The sequence below is a fragment of the Acanthochromis polyacanthus genome, chromosome 19 (assembly GCF_021347895.1).
Source record: "Acanthochromis polyacanthus isolate Apoly-LR-REF ecotype Palm Island chromosome 19, KAUST_Apoly_ChrSc, whole genome shotgun sequence".
Taxonomy (NCBI): domain Eukaryota; kingdom Metazoa; phylum Chordata; class Actinopteri; family Pomacentridae; genus Acanthochromis; species Acanthochromis polyacanthus.
In genome coordinates, this window is record NC_067131.1 from 18,159,195 (window position 1) to 18,175,271 (window position 16,077).

The window sequence follows — 16,077 nt, forward strand, 5'->3', positions numbered from 1 at the left end:
AACGGCGACCAGGAAGTAGCAAAATCCGGGCTTCATTTTCTCGGCGTTGAAACCAACGGGTGACGTCACGGTTAGTTTACGCCTGGGTAAATACAGCAGAAGAGTGTCTTAACCCCAAACTCATTTAAACACAAGTTTAAAAGAAATTGTGAAAACAAAAGTTATAACAAGATTTAAGTCATAAAATAATACCATAATAATAGTCCAAGATGGAATTTGACCTCAAGTTTCTTGGTTGAAAGTCCTCTGACTTACACTACCAGCCTCCCCAAACTCACAATGTAGCTTTTTATTTCTACACAAAATGATATAATATCACCATAAATGAGGTGATAACAGCTACTGACCCTACTAGAATGGGAGGAGGTCCCTACAGGCCGCACATGTATGAGAATGACAGCAGCCTTTTAATGCACTGACAACGTCTGAAACAGTTGGTTTTATGGTTGAGCCTGTGCTTGGCGAGGATCTGTCTCTGCTTCATATCTATTCAATGAATTCATGGTCATTCCATTAAAAAAAAAAAAAGGATCAGTGCCTTCTACCTGACCCCCTCAAAAATAGATGTTTGTTGTACAATATCTTTAGTATACTTAATGAAACCATACAAAATTTTTACCAACATAATATTAATGTTTTTGAGTTCCAGGCTCTTCAATCACAGTGAGTAGGGTCAAAATTCCATGCTTTTAATTTTTGCTTTACTTTTTCTAGCATTTTTTTTTTACTCTAATACCATCATAAGTACAGGAGATAAACACATTAAATTTTCAAATTTTAGCTCTGTTTTAAAACTGCAATCAAATAATTTTGCAAGCTCTCCAGGTGTCATAATCTAAAACCAAAATCTTGATTTTGTTCAGCATCTGTCTTTCTCGAGCCAACTTTAAGCATCAATAAAATGTAATACATCATATAGTTTCAGAAACAGAAACATACGTTAGTGCCCTGGATGTGTTGTCTGTTTTCTGATAATTCACTGGAGAAAATGCATTTTGGGTAAACTTTTTAGGGTCATGTGTTGTAGATAGTCTACTTCATACCTACTTTTTATCAATGGCACCTTCTGTGTCAGAACAATTTTTTAATATAGATAAACTTTAATATTTTCAAACAAAGCTTATAGCTGTGAAATGGAGAAACAATGCTATTGTTCACATTTCATATAATAACTCAAACAAACACACTGATCAAACAAGTTTGAGGTTTTTTTTAATTTAAATTCTGCTTTGACTCTACTCTCTGTCAGTTCTGTCGGCATCGTGCCATTGTCAGATTGTGAGCAATAGTGATGTTGTGTAATCTTGGCATCCAGTATTAGTCTTAGTCTACTGGGCAGGAAGATTTATCATGGTTTTAATTCCTGGAGTAAATATTATCTTAAATTTAGCATTTTGCAAGTATCCAAAAATGTTTGGAAAAGTACCGCCAAGTTAAAAAGTGCAAAATTTCATCTCACCAGTATGTACTTCAGTGGCTTAGAAGTAAAAACATCCATCCATCCATTCTGTTTGAAATATGTTTATTTTTCACTTTATAACAGACTTTGAACATTTTGACGATTGAAAAAGAAGAATATTACATAGAACAGCAATCGAAGAATGTCAACATCCAGTTCACTGACATTTTTCCACTCTTTTTCTCCAGCTGTTGCTGCTCTCTGTCCCTCCAAGTTTCTACACTGCTCACCTCTTGTATGATATTATCAGTAATAAAGAGCTTGAGGAAGTAATACAAATATTACAATTTCTTTAAAAGTATAAAAAGGAGTGATATCAAAAACATGTTTTTTGCGGAGTAGCTGGAATGATAAAAACTTTTCACTCACAAATATTGCGAGAAAACAACCTCACCGGGTCATTTTTGACCCACTTATGCATCTGATGGTTAAATATACTACAGTCATTGTTCATACAACAAAAAAATACTCTTGAATTCTGAGGGGATCAGGTGGGAACTTTTTTCAGATTTGGTTGATTTTATATTGGAATGATCTGTTCTCATTACCAGATAACATTCTAATCTACTTTGGCTCCTAGTTTCTTTTTCTAAGTGTTCTATATAGGTTTCAGTTCACCACTTTAAATTTAGTTTAGAACTGCCAGGTAATAAAATCTAATTTACAGACTGAACCTTTACAACTGTAAAACAAAGAAAAAGTTTTCATTTCAGTTGTGGACAGTTAGAATAGTTCTGATTCTCTGTTATAATGATCCAAGGCTTAATCTGAGTTTGTTTTGGCTTTTTCATTTTATGATATGAGCGTGGGACCACAATTAGGCGAACAGCAAACCTCAGATTTTTGTGCACAATGCTGCGAAAAGTGAGTCAAGGCAGTTGGGGATGACTGTGACTGCCAGGCACAACCACTAATCAGTGCTAGGCGGTCCGTCCTGCAGATGAGAAGTGGGCTGCTTGTGGCTCCAGAGCCGCATGATGGGCTACTTGTCTTTTATTCCCTCCATCTCTGCCTGTTAATGCCCAATTATGCGTGACTGCGTGGGTGAATTTACAGTTTGCTGTAACCTCCTCCAAAACAAAGTTACTCAGCAGAATACTGAATCAGAGAGATGCAGCAGCAGCAGTGCATCTTTGAGTCAGAAGCTCAAAAGGAAATACAGTCTTCTTCTTTTTTTCTGATTCAGCATATGTTTCCAGGCTGGGTGCAAGATTATGTGAGATGTTTGCTGATGTGTAATATTAGTTCTATAGCCGAACTGGTTTATCTTGTTTCTTGGAGGAGGATGTGTGTTTTCACAGATAAATTCACTCCTGTGATTCTTATGCCTCTCTGTTATTGTAGAAGCTTATTGATTACCAGTTGCAGAGGTTGGATACAAGAACTCAGGGCTTCACATTGCAGCAGATTGTGGATCCGCTTCTGCTCCAACACACACATCTATCGCTATGACAACACATACACATGGATAGTTTCAGGTGTTAATCGGCTTCCCAGATAGAAATGGTGTGATATACTAATAAGGCAGGCGCGTCACAGAGCCAATCAGATAACCAGCATGCACATAAATTCACACATTCCTGTGGTACATTCACCGGAACAGTGAACCTCTAATTCGATTAGTCATTCCTAATTACAGCTAATTTCATGATTCTTAGCTTTCAAAATGAATGGCATGACACCGAAAAATCAAAAACTAATTTTGAAAACATCCTAAAGAAATGTACAGCTTCTGTTTTTTCGTATTTCTCTCCTCTGTGTTGGAATTTTTATTGATCTCTCACTGCACTATTAGGGTTTGAAGGCAATGGGTCATCAAACAGCAGGAGAGATAAGTTGGCTTTTCCCTTTTGGAGGAAATAGAGCTGAAATTGCTCTTTTGAACTCTGGTCTGACTGCAGATCTTCTGCTGCTGCCTTCACACAGTTGCACGTCGGCCAGCAGCAAACCATCAAACCCAGCTGTCTGCCAAAATGCTCACCCTGAAGGATCCTTCCTACCTTTACATGCATTCACAGCACACACGTATCGAGTGCTGGGCTAATTAATTTAAGTGTTCTGTTCTGCCTAAGGAGTTGATCAGTGTTGACTAATTCAAAATCCATCTTCTCCTCAAGGTCCTCTTTGAGCAAGGTTTAGCAGAAAACATTCCCTCATTGTCCCTGAAAGTATTCAAAGCTTTTGGTCGGTTCTATTGTGCTGTTCATTTTATTCAGAATGCTTAGAATTTATTGAGAAGTCTGGGTGTAATGCAAGAGACTGTGGCTCTGTCAAATAGAAAAAAAATGTCTATGTAACAGACCTATTGCTGTTTCCAACCTGTTCTCATTTTTAGGGCCTCAAGTACTTCTGTTTTTCCAGTTTAAAAGATAAAGGTGATATAATGGTATCACAGGGGCATTTCTAGCTATTGCTTCCTAACATTGGGCAATTGAGAAGCGCACGACCCGCCAGTGTCACGCCAGATGATACAGAGACTTCACCACCCTACAGACACTGGCTGCACCTGATTGGCCGAACGCTTGACTTGGAAGCTGCTTGCTCCTGATTTAAGACAAAACCAACATGGCAACTCACTAGAAAACCTTCTCTTATTACAAAAACAGTTCAGTAAAATGTGCCTCTGAAAACCTTTTGAGCCAAGTTTTTTTGGAAGGTTCCACAGACGGCAGATGACCTATGATACTCCTCATTTGCATAAGGTAGCCTCAATCTCAACCTAATGCAAATGAGAAGCAGGTAAAATGATGCCCCATCTCTTGAAACACAATATATACAGACAATGAATGGGAAGTGTTGAAGTGACAGATCCTGTGGACATGTAGCAGAAGACTGAGGCTTGTGCCCCATGCTGGAGTATTATTTCTTTAGTTGTGTTTTACGTTGTGAATTAATTAAGTCTCTTTTTCACATGGTTAAGATTAAGCATCAACATCAAAAATAAATGTTATAAAGTAAACTTGTTGCTACCTGAACAGGAGCGACAATGGCAATATAAACAGAAAATTTAGTTCTGGATTCCTTGTGCTTATTTCTAATGCTTACAGATTATTATAGGTCTATTAAATCACCGTGCACATTGAAAAATTACACTGAAGGGTTTTTAGTGTGTTAAAGTTTAACACCAAGGGATCCTGACAAAGCTGCAGTGTGTGACAAGAACAGGCTCATATCGCTGAAGAAGTCTGCCGGTGCATTCATACTAGCAATGAAAACTGTACGTCCCACCAGCTCTATTGCTGATGTAATTCTTATGGGTGCTTAGCAATAATGGTACTTTGTTTTGAACTGTCAACTTGAATCAATACAGTGGGTGGAGCTATTCACGGCACCCATGGTTTCAGAAGTCAAAATCACAAAACCAGCACAGTGTTACAGTCCGACTGCTCCTCCCTTCTGCTGTTTTTTCCTCTTCCCTCATGTCTCCTGTTTGTGCTCCCTTCTCATTTCTCACTTTGTACGCTGTTGATTCTTTTACTTCACCTCCCCTTCTCGTGTCTTTGTTCCACCTACCAATGGATGCAAGAGGAAGAGGCAAGGAAAAATGTGAGGAGAGACAAGTTAAAGTTACAGTCCTTTAACAAAAGGAGATATCCTTGTTGTGTTGAGCGGTCGTTTTAAAGCGATGTCAGTAAAATACGGCATGTGCCCAGCATACATTTATTTTTTGTTCATTTCAGAACATGGCAGAATTTGATAAGAAAGTACGGAGGTCATGCATTTAAGTTTTTTATTCAGGAGTACTCTACAAATAAAAGTATCTCTGTAGGTGTCTCAGGATCTGGAGGTACACTTCTCTGATCTGCAGATAGTGGCTTCATCAACTTCACCAATATGTTTGTCGGTTCTCCATTTGCTATCCTGTTGTCTTTCTCTTTTACCCTCCCCCTGATTGGTTGAGGTAGATGTCTGCCCTCCCTGAGCCTGGTCCTGTGAGGTTTTTTCCTTTCCTGGTAACGGCAAGTTTTTTAACTCCCCATCTTTGCCAAGTTCTTACTCCAGGAAATATTGGGTTTATTGTGTTTTTCCATATAAATTTCACAAGATCTTCACGTTACGTTAAATGCAATTGTGGCAGGACGGCCCAGTCCGTCTCCACAGGTGTATTAGATCAGGTGTGCGCAGCTGGGAGTCATTATCCTGATGCACCTGGCATACGGGGCGGTGCTACACTGCAGTATATTTGAGAGAGGGTTGCACATTTTCCACATGCGTCCTCTACCTGGAGCTGGGGTGTTCACTCAGCCGCGTGGTTTTGCCGTGGCAGTCTCGAGATGCTGGCGGAGTATTTCTCTACCTACCTGTCAGAATTTGGCTGGTACCTTGGCCGAAGGCTGGGAGCCGGGTATGTGTGTGGCCTCGGAGCTGGGCATAACCTATGCATCGCATTGGATTTTTGAGTGATTGTGCGGCTGTTTCCCCTGATGCCTGAGGAGCTGCAGTTTTATTGACCAGCCGCTCCACGTCTGAAGCAAGCTGCTGCTGTTCTGTCTCCATGTTCTGCCTCCACGATCTGTTCAGTGCGCCAAGTTCTCTTCCCATTGGGAATTGCTGCATTGGTCATACTGTATGGTTGTAAGGATAATCTAGGTGTGCGTGTGCCCATCGCCTGGCACGCCCGTTGATTTTACTGATCTGTTTATTATTCTCTCTTTTTGTGATTTGTATCTTTATTTTTTCAATTATTTCTTTACGTTTGGTATGATTGTTTCTTTTGTTTTTGATTGGTTTGGGTGAGCAGGTGGCCTGATTAGCTTTGGTGGTGACCTCCAGGGTTCAGTATAAGAGTGTGGTGTCCGATCTCTGTTCCTGTGGCTAACCATATTTCTTTTTCTGTGGACAGGAGCTGTTGGGCTGTATGACGAGTGGCTGGCTGATTTCCCCCTGAGGTGGTGGTCCCCTCACTCTCTGTACAGTAGAGCACTTGGGTGTCCATTAGTGGTTTTGGGTTTTTTTTTTTGCACACGTGATGCGTTTCATCCGGACCCTCTCCCTCCCTCTTCAGTCAGTCATTCCAATCTGGTAAGCCCTCAGCCCTGCGTTCCGTACACACGTGGACAAAATTGTTGCTACCCCTCAGTTAAAGAAGGAAAAACCCACAATTCTCACTGAAATCACTTGAAACTAACAAAAGTAACAATAAATAAAAATTTATTGAAAATTAAATAATCAAAATCAGCCATCACTTTTGAATTGTTGATTAACATAATTATTTAAAAAAACAAACTAATGAAATAGGGCTGGACAAAAATGATGGTACCCATAACTTAATATTTTGTTGCACAACCTTTTGAGGCAATCACTGCAATTAAACGATTTCTGTATTTGTCAATGAGCGTTCTGCAGCTGTCAGCAGGTATTTTGGCCCACTCCTCATGAGCAAACAGCTCCAGTTGTCTCAGGTTTGATGGGTGTCTTCTCCAAATGGCATGTTTCAGCTCCTTCCACATATGTTCAATGGGATTCAGATCTGGGCTCATAGAAGGCCACTTTAGAATAGTCCAACGCTTTTCTCTCAGCCATTCTTGGGTGTTTTTGGCTGTGTGTTTTGGATCGTTGTCCTGTTGGAAGACCCATGACCTGCGACTGAGACCAAGCTTTCAGACACTAGGCAGCACATTTCTCTCCAGAATGCCTTGATAGTCTTCAGATTTCATCGTACCTTGCACACTTTCAAGACACCCTGTGCCAGATGCAGCAAAGCAGCCCCAAAACATTACTGAGCCTCCTCCGTGTTTCACCGTAGGGACAGTGTTCTTTTCTTCGTATGCTTGGTTTTTGAGTCTATGAACATAGAGTTGATGTGCCTTACCAAAAAGCTCCAGTTTGGTCTCATCTGTCCAAAGGACATTCTCCCAGAAGCTTTGTGGCTTGTCAACATGCATTTTTGCAAATTCCAGTCTGGCTTTTTTATGAGTTTTTTTCAGCAGTGGTGTCCTCCTTGGTCGTCTCCCATGAAGTCCACTTTGGCTCAAACAACGACGAATGGTGCGATCTGACACTGATGTACCTTGGCCTTGGAGTTCACCTTTAATTTCTTTGGAGGTTGCTCTGGGCTCTTTGGATACAATTCCAACGATCCGTCTCTTCAATTTGTCATCAATTTTCCTCTTGTGGCCACGTCCAGGGAGGTTGGCTACTGTCCCGTGTGTCTTGAACTTCTGAATAATATGAGCCACTGTTGTCACAGGAACTTCAAGCTGTTTAGAGATGATCTTATAGCCTTTACCTTTAAGATGTTTGTCTATAATTTTTTTTCGGATGTCCTGGGACAATTCTCTCCTTCGCTTTCTGTTGTCCATGTTCAGTGTGGTACACACCTTTTCACCAAACAGCAGGGTGACTACTTGTCTCCCTTTAAATAGGCAGACTGACTGATTATGAGTTTGGAAACACCTGTGATGTCAATTAAATGACACACCTGAGTTAATCATGTCACTCTGGTCAAATAGTTTTCAATCTTTTATAGAGGTACCATCATTTTTGTCCAGGCCTGTTTCATTAGTTTGTTTTTTTTAAATAATTATGTTAATCAACAATTCAAAAGTAATGGTTGTTTTTGATTATTTAATTTTCAATAAATTTTTATTTATTGTTACTTTTGTGAGTTTCAAGTGATTTCAGTGAGAATTGTGGGTTTTTCCTTCTTTAACTGAGGGGTACCAACAATTTTGTCCACGTCTGTATATAGATGTTCAGTGGCTGCACCTTGGAGGTCCTAACAGATTACCTCTATTTGGCCACTTACTATTGAGCTATCTCGTGGCACCGCCGCTAAGGTTTTTATATTGAAACATTGTCATTTTAACAGAATATATTGTAAATAAATTCCATTTTTGTGTATATTTGTGTCACGTCTGTCTCTCGTGTCATATGCACCTGTGTGACCTTTCCCTGTATTGGAGTGGTGCTTCCCTCTAATCGGATTTCCTGGGGGTGAAATTCCCCCAGGTGGCGTTGTCAGTCATTTGGTAATCAGCCAAAGTACATTAACCCTCGTAGCATTGCCACACATTGAGATAACAAATGTTACAAAGTGGCATGATAGAAATAAAACTAAATTATAATTATGAAGAATATTATAATTGAGTGATATGTATTATATGCACACATTTGTCAGTCCTGCACATGGTTTGTACATTCCAGCTGTGTGTCACATCTCTGTTATATATCACAGGTGTAGGAAAGACTTCCCCAAAGGACACATGGAGGATGGATTAGTGCATCCTTCACCTATCCATCCTCGCTCATAGCTCCTCTAGTAAGCCTCCTCCCTCCTCAAGATGCATTTTAGAAATTGAGACATCCCTCATGGTGCCATGCTAAGATTGATTTCCAGTCACTGGCAGGAAGATGGAGGAGACGAGGAGATTCAAAGTAGAGAAATGAGATGAGCCTTCTGTGTTTGACTGTGTGTTTGTCTGGGCGTGGCCTTCCATTCTCCTCTGGCTCCCAACCACCCTGAACGCGGTGATTCATCCACCAATCATGCTCCTGAAATACTTCTACTCCCCACTTTCCCTTTCAGTAGCTTATTCAGTCTGCTGCTGCGGTGGAGTAACAATACAGCTAACTTTTGCCCTAGTTGTTTTGAGAGCCTGTCTAACTTTTGCCTCTATCTACGTCAGGTCAGCTACTTGCTCTGCTCACCTACCCATCAGCCTCGTCTTGCTCTCCACTCGGCCACTTTGATCCCCTGCCAGAGAGTCAACTATCTCCAACAATACCACTCTCAGTTCACCACTCCACTCAACCTGCACAGTCGCCGCCACTCTGCCAACTACATCACCTGCCAACTACATCAGCTGCCAGTATCTCCCTCTCTGGACACTACCTGGACAGTTACCGAGCACAGTGTCCTCTACCTGCTGTTTGCCATTCCATCACTTTTCAGCTACAGTTCTTCCCTGTAAGGAATCATGGCTCCTATGAATCTCAATCATCTTTCCTCTTCACCATTGCCATCTCTAAAACTATTGTTGAACTGTTGCCACTGTGCTTGAATCTGCTTCTGGGTCCAAACAAAGGAAATTTTATACCGTAATACATAGACTTAACTGACATCATCTGTATAAAAGGAAAAAGTGGACACGCCACCATGGCAGCACATAGTACTTAGAAACTAGATCACAAGTTGACAGGAAAAAAGAAGAAAGCCGAACATCCAGCATGTTTTTGACAGTCACTCCATTTTGTGAGATTACACTGTTTATACATTAAAAAACTACTGATGGTCTGAAAATCACCGTACATTTGACTAAAAATAAAAACTCAAATACAAATATTCAATGAAACGTCACAGTGAAAAGCAACCAGATGATGTCAGTTACAACTAAACTTTCCAGCAGATTTCTTCTCTGCAAAAGAAGTCTAGTTAATCGAACCATCTAATTTGAATGTGGCCTCATCACTCCACACAATCTTTGTGGGAAAGTGTGCATGTTCGGTACATCGTTCCAATTACCACTCGCAATACTGTACTCTTCGGTCTGGATCATCGTCATTAAGAGCATGGACTAATCTTGGAATGTAACTTCTCCATTGACAACGTTTCATGATGCGATGGACAGATGATTTTGAAATGCCTACGTCACGACTAGCTTGCCACACAGACTTTCTTGGACCTCTTTTTATGGGGATACCTAAAAGACAAAGTCTACGCAATGAGACCTGCAACAGTCACTGAATTGAGAGCAACCATTGAACGTGAATGCACGCAAATACCAAGGGAATTGTTTCATGATGTGTGCTATTCCATTGCTTCGCGTTGTCAGCAGTGTCTGGACCAGAACGGACATCGGTTTGAGAACAGGCGGTGACAAAACAATAGAATGATATTCTTTTACATGTTGAAAATCAAATGAATTATAATATAAATCTAGTTTACAATTATTTAAAGTGTGTATACATTTTTTTTGGGACACCCTGTGTATACTGCCAGGCATGCACACTACGGATCTTGCGGGGTAGACGCTGCACGAACACAATTTTGGACTCCATGCGAATAAAGTAGTTGAGTGGTCAACCAATATAACAACACTGCTGTATATCTTTATAGCCACATTGATAATAACGGCTACCAGGCGGGGTATCAAAACTCTTGATTTTTACGCTGAAAGTCAAATCCAAACCATCTCTGTGTGAAATCTGTAAATTGTCTCTTTCAGGTCTCCCACCAGTATGGAATTTTCATGGCTTAATGCTGTCAAATTAATGGTTGTATCTAAATGTGCAAAAAGTGAAATGAGGTTGTTGTTAGTGCAATAAAAGAAGCTGGATTTTCAAAAGAAAAGCCACTACACTTTACAGTCATCACAATCTGAGCTTGATTGCATGAGATGGTGGCTGTGGTATTTCCCAGGATACACCGCGAGAAAGGAAGGCACCTTTCATGAGTCATCAGTCTGTCACAAGGCCTGTAGAGAAGTCACCACAATCAAACTTGACTGCAATTTAATTTTTGTGCTGTGGGCAGAGTGCAGATTTTCTCACACGTATACACTGATGCATGAGGGAACAGCCTGAATAAAGCTTTTGTTCTGACATCATGACTTGATATATATGCATGTTCCATATGCACATTATTGGTCATATATTAAAGTCTAACAATGCTGTCTGTGTGCATTTACATTTGCGTCACTGTCCTCATCAGCACAACTGCAAAGCAATCATCGTTTAACACAGAATGCCATCAGTATTAACCAAGTCAACTGCAGAAGATTACTATGCATGTTTTCACACTTTTCAGTCAAATGCCATAAGGACTGGATTTATTCACAGTAATTAGTGGCAATATTCCAGCGACACACACACACACACACACACACACACACATGCGCTGTCCTAGAAATGGATGTTTGTCTTCAAAAGCATTGGATCTGTGCTTCAGTGACAGATTATCTCTCTTTTTTTCATGGTACAGATTTATGAATTACAGCCAATAATGCTTTGATCGATGGGAAAAAATAACAGCCTCATTTTCCAGGCGGTGGGGGAAAAAAAAGACAGCATATGTCAGTGTCATGCTACATTTTGTAATTCCCTTGTTCTGAGAATGGGGAGGAGAAAACATTTGTTTTATGTCGTCTATGGGTCTGTTTAATCACATATGGAATGGCTGGTGGAGCATTTTTTAAATTCATTAAACTGAAATGGGAAAAAAAGTTGTGTATGTCAAGTATGCATATATGCAAATGCAGACATGTGCACAGCTAAACAGATGCTAGCAAGCACACACACGCAAATACATCAGAAAATAGGACCTATTACAGCGCACCACCTCCAAGATGTAGCCTTTAATTTAGGTGATGATTAGTAAATATGAATAAATAAGGCTTTTCATTGGGAATCTTCTCATAAATTCAAAAATGATTAGTTTCGTTCAGCAGCGAACCTGTAACAAAACTCTAGAGAAGACTAAACCAAAAACACTAAAACCATCTGTCTGGTTAGATGGAGAGCCAGACTATATTATCCATATTTTACACTCTGTCTTTAGCATTCTTTGATTGTTCTCAGTGGTGTTCAGTTCATCCATTTTAAATAATAAAAAAAGTAAATATGAAAATACAGAAATTAAATTCAAATTAATTGAATGTGTTCAGTTTACTTTACTGACCTGAATATCAAGTTAACAGTATTGCCAAAGCATCAAGGATGGTATCATTAAAAAAAAAAGAAAATTATGGAAATTACATAGAAACAATAGCCTAGCAGCGCTAGACCCAGCTCTTAAGACACAAGGGTCCAGGAACGCTCGACAGGGAGGGAGGCGGGCTAAAAGGTTGTCTTTCAAATCACTCTGCAGCAATTGGGTAGGTATACAACCAATCAGCGCAACGAATAGGCTGACGTAGTTCCTCAAGCGCCGGATTGTGGCTAAGTCCCATTAGCTTCCCAACCAGCGGAGCCAACTGGTATATTAAGGATTTGCCATATCCCGTCGGCATAAGTCCAAATACGTCTTTCTTCTCAATGAAACACTTCAGTGCCGTCCTTTGTTTATCTTTCAAGTTGAATTTTAGCTTCAAATCTTTAAGGGCTGTGGCCAAAGCCAAGCCGATAGATAACTGTTCATTGTGCGCCGGTTGTTTCTGTCAGAATCGTCGTGCCTCTGTCGTCACTTAGTTACGCCCGCCTTCTGACTCTACACTTCATGGTGATTCGTCTGACCAGTTTTAGGAGCATCCAGCCTCGAGCCTTATGGAGGGTAACTAGACTCACCCTGGCAGAGAATTAAATTTGTTGCCGTGGGTTGTCTAGCGCGGCTAGGCTATAGAAACAATTCAATTTAAGTAAAATAAAGAAAATGATTAAGATGATAACAGAAAAAGAGAATGAGCAAAAGTGTGTCTGTCTGTCGTAATTGGCTATGTCAAGATAATGGCCATATTCAATGATACTGTAATAATGTGTGTTAAGAACTGGTTTAGCAGCTCAGGTGCAGGAAATGATCAGGCGGATTCAGAAGACAAAAGGATTTATTTATAACACAAAAGGACTACAAAGATGGCGTAGCGAACTTTCAGGAACTAAGGTAAATAACTCAAACTATACTCGGCTACTCCTAGAGGCCGGGAAGACAGACAACACTATCAACTCATACAAGGTAACACCTAAGCAAGAAGATAAATTGCTTCACCGCATCAGAGGAACTACAAAACTAGGAAAACTGTAACTACAGGACTTAGCCTACTCTCTCTAGCAGGAGGCTATCTAACTCACAACGACCAGGATGCTCAGGACCGGGACACAGCATCGGTTTCTGTGCCAGGATGGAGAATGGCTGGGGGCAGCGGCAGGTGGGTGAAGAGGGACGCCAGCTGAAGAGTTCGGCACAAGTGAGTTTCTTATCTTTTCCTCGGTGAGGGCTCCAGGAACCAGTGATGATTTTGGACACGCTAGGTCAAACGACTGGAACAGGTGGATCCGGTTCTGTGATAGAGGAAGACAGAGGTGGTTAGAAGAATGACAGAGTTCTGGAGCAGAGTAACTGAGTGTACTAGTTGTGAGCGGTTACTGGCAGAAGTCACAATCCGGCGCTGGAGAGTCAGTGGCGTCTGATTATATTGCAGGTGAAGTGAGGTTTGATTGGCTGTAGTCCACCTGTGCCTGAGAAGCCTAATCACAGAGAATGAGGAACACCTGCCGCTGCCACATGCTGCTTGGAGGTCCTGAAAGGGGACGGCCACTATCTGGGCCTGGTCTCCGCTGTCCTGACAGTGTCCTTCACTTTATAACCTCCAGTCAAATTTGGGACTACCAAGAAAATGGTATATTGTGGCAGTGAAGTAATAAAAGTGCACATTTTTATACACTATGAATGATGCTATAGTATATCATTGTGTTTTGTTGCATTTCAAAAGAAAGCATATCTGCCTGCCATGCAGTGACCACAGACTGTCTCGCCCATTGGTAGCCGCGACTTCTTGTGTTTTTCTTTCTCTTTGGACAAAATTTGTCTTTAATTTGTACGTCTGACAGCAAAGAGATACTTTGCTAATTTCTAGTCGTGGTTTAGGGCCAGATAGCAATTGGGCATTTGAACTGGGTTCTTTTTCAATGTTAATAATCAGTATGTAGCAGCCTAATTCTTCTATTCTCCTTCATATACATCAAACAAAGCAAGACAATATATTCAAACTAGGGATGTGCGCGACTAGTCGTTTAATCGTTTAACCGCCTACTCATTTATTAAACGTTTAGTATTTTACTAGTTGGTTAAACGCTGCATTAAGCATCATGCACCTTGTCCCCGACCGGGCGCCGCCATGCAGCTCCACGCAAAAACAGAAACGGCATATTTTGACTATATTTTAGATGTGATTTTCCACCGAAGGAGGTCCGACTGTTTTGCACTTTTTCAACTACGTCATGTTCTGCAGTGGTTTAATTCTACCTAAATGGAGAATTTGCACCCACAACTCTGATGAACCACCTCCTAATAATTGCCAAAGAGATAGATGCGATCGTGTATATTCTATATTTTTTTTTAGAAATTCAGTTGCATTTCTAATGCATTTGGATGAATACCTTGCTGGAGTTTTTACTAAGGCATGTGTTCCATTGGCTGTACTGGTGTGAGGCTTCTTATAGAGCAGCAAAAATGGAAATGTAGGTGGTATGTGTTCATTAGAAACCAGTATGTGGAGCACTGCACTGGTCGTGTCACAGAGATATTAGTTGTGTTCAGATTGTCCACTTGTCCTCTCACTCACAGACGGTTTGCTACAAACAATAATTGCGCTAGTTTTGTAGAGTTCCCATCTGCATTAACAATTGAAAACAATTTTTTAAAAAGCTTGAAAAACTTTTTCATATGGTGTAACACCAGCAAAGAAATTCAAAATAGTTTTTTGCTTTGGGAGGTGTTCACATCTGACTTAGCTCTGCATACAGAGCCTTGTCTTGCTGATTTAAATTGGCAAAAAAAATTGTTTGTGTTGCTTCATGTAGTGGCAACAATTGTAAGATACCGCTGACAGAATATGTGTTTCGGGTCAAAATCATCTTTTCAATACAAAAATATCGCCTTCTGCATTTCTTTTTGCAACCGATTCTTGCTTTTCAGCATTTTTATCCTTGTCTTTGCTTTTTTGCTGTGCACATCTGGAGCCTGCATGTCAACGTTGTGAATGTGAATTGTGAATAAAGTTTAAAAAATTCTCAGTGTTTCCAAGAACCCTTTATCAATATGAAGGGAGTTCTATCAGACAGACTTCTCTTGCATATTAGTCATGGAAATGAGACCTTTGTGAGCTTTCTGTTTTTTAAATCAAGTAACAAAAATTTACAGCACTATTGTTTGAGTTAGGTTGCTTTACTCCATATTGCACTTTCTCCAATGTGACTGTCGTGCATGTGTACATGGCAATGTTGATGCTGACACAATGTACAATGCAGCCCTACTTTTTAACACAAATTTTTGCACAAGCTGCTTATTTACAACATAGTTTTGCTGTACTGTGCCCATTTTAACAAGTATGATGAGGACTACAGCTGCAACGACATTAGTATATACTAATCTTTATTATATTAATTGTAAATTAACATTACCCATGCAAAGCAGTCTGCAGGAGCTCCACTGCTGTTTTAGTTTGCATGAAAATATTAAGTAACTGAGCTACTAAACAACATATCACCAACATAGATACAGATACTAAGCAGATAAAGTCAGTTATGGTTCAGGTAGGTGTTTATTATTCATTGCTGACCAGGAATGTTTTGCTCCATCGGCTCCATATGTGACGATTCCTCTTTTCTTCTGACACACACACAGCCAGACAGCAATGCATGATGGTCTAAGTTGATCAGTGTAAGCTACAGATGTACTGTATAAAATTACAGATGAGAATGTGAAGAGAGCTAAAATGGTTGATTCCCTATACAGTGAGCGAGTGGATGTTCTCCTGAACAGGGTTTTCTGTTGTTAAACTCCTGCTGGCTCACCCCACTGGTGTTTCCACTTAATCTGCCTAATTAGACAGCTCTCAGGACTCAGCCTGATTCACATCTCTCTGATCCTTTTATCAGGACGTCACCAATCTGAACAGAACAACTGCTATCATTCTTCTCAGTATACTGTGACATCAAATAATTTGCAGCATATGATCACACAA

At 40.4% G+C, this 16,077-nt stretch overlaps 1 long non-coding RNA gene across 1 annotated transcript; it reads left to right on the forward strand.

Moving 5' to 3' along the window:
• Window positions 1-1,650: 1,650 nt before the first annotated feature.
• On the forward strand, window positions 1,651-11,072 carry LOC110960848 (uncharacterized). The gene is made up of 2 exons (XR_007938124.1): window positions 1,651-6,481; window positions 9,088-11,072. It is a non-coding gene; the product is annotated as an uncharacterized LOC110960848 (long non-coding RNA).
• The last annotated feature ends 5,005 nt before the right edge of the window (window positions 11,073-16,077 follow it).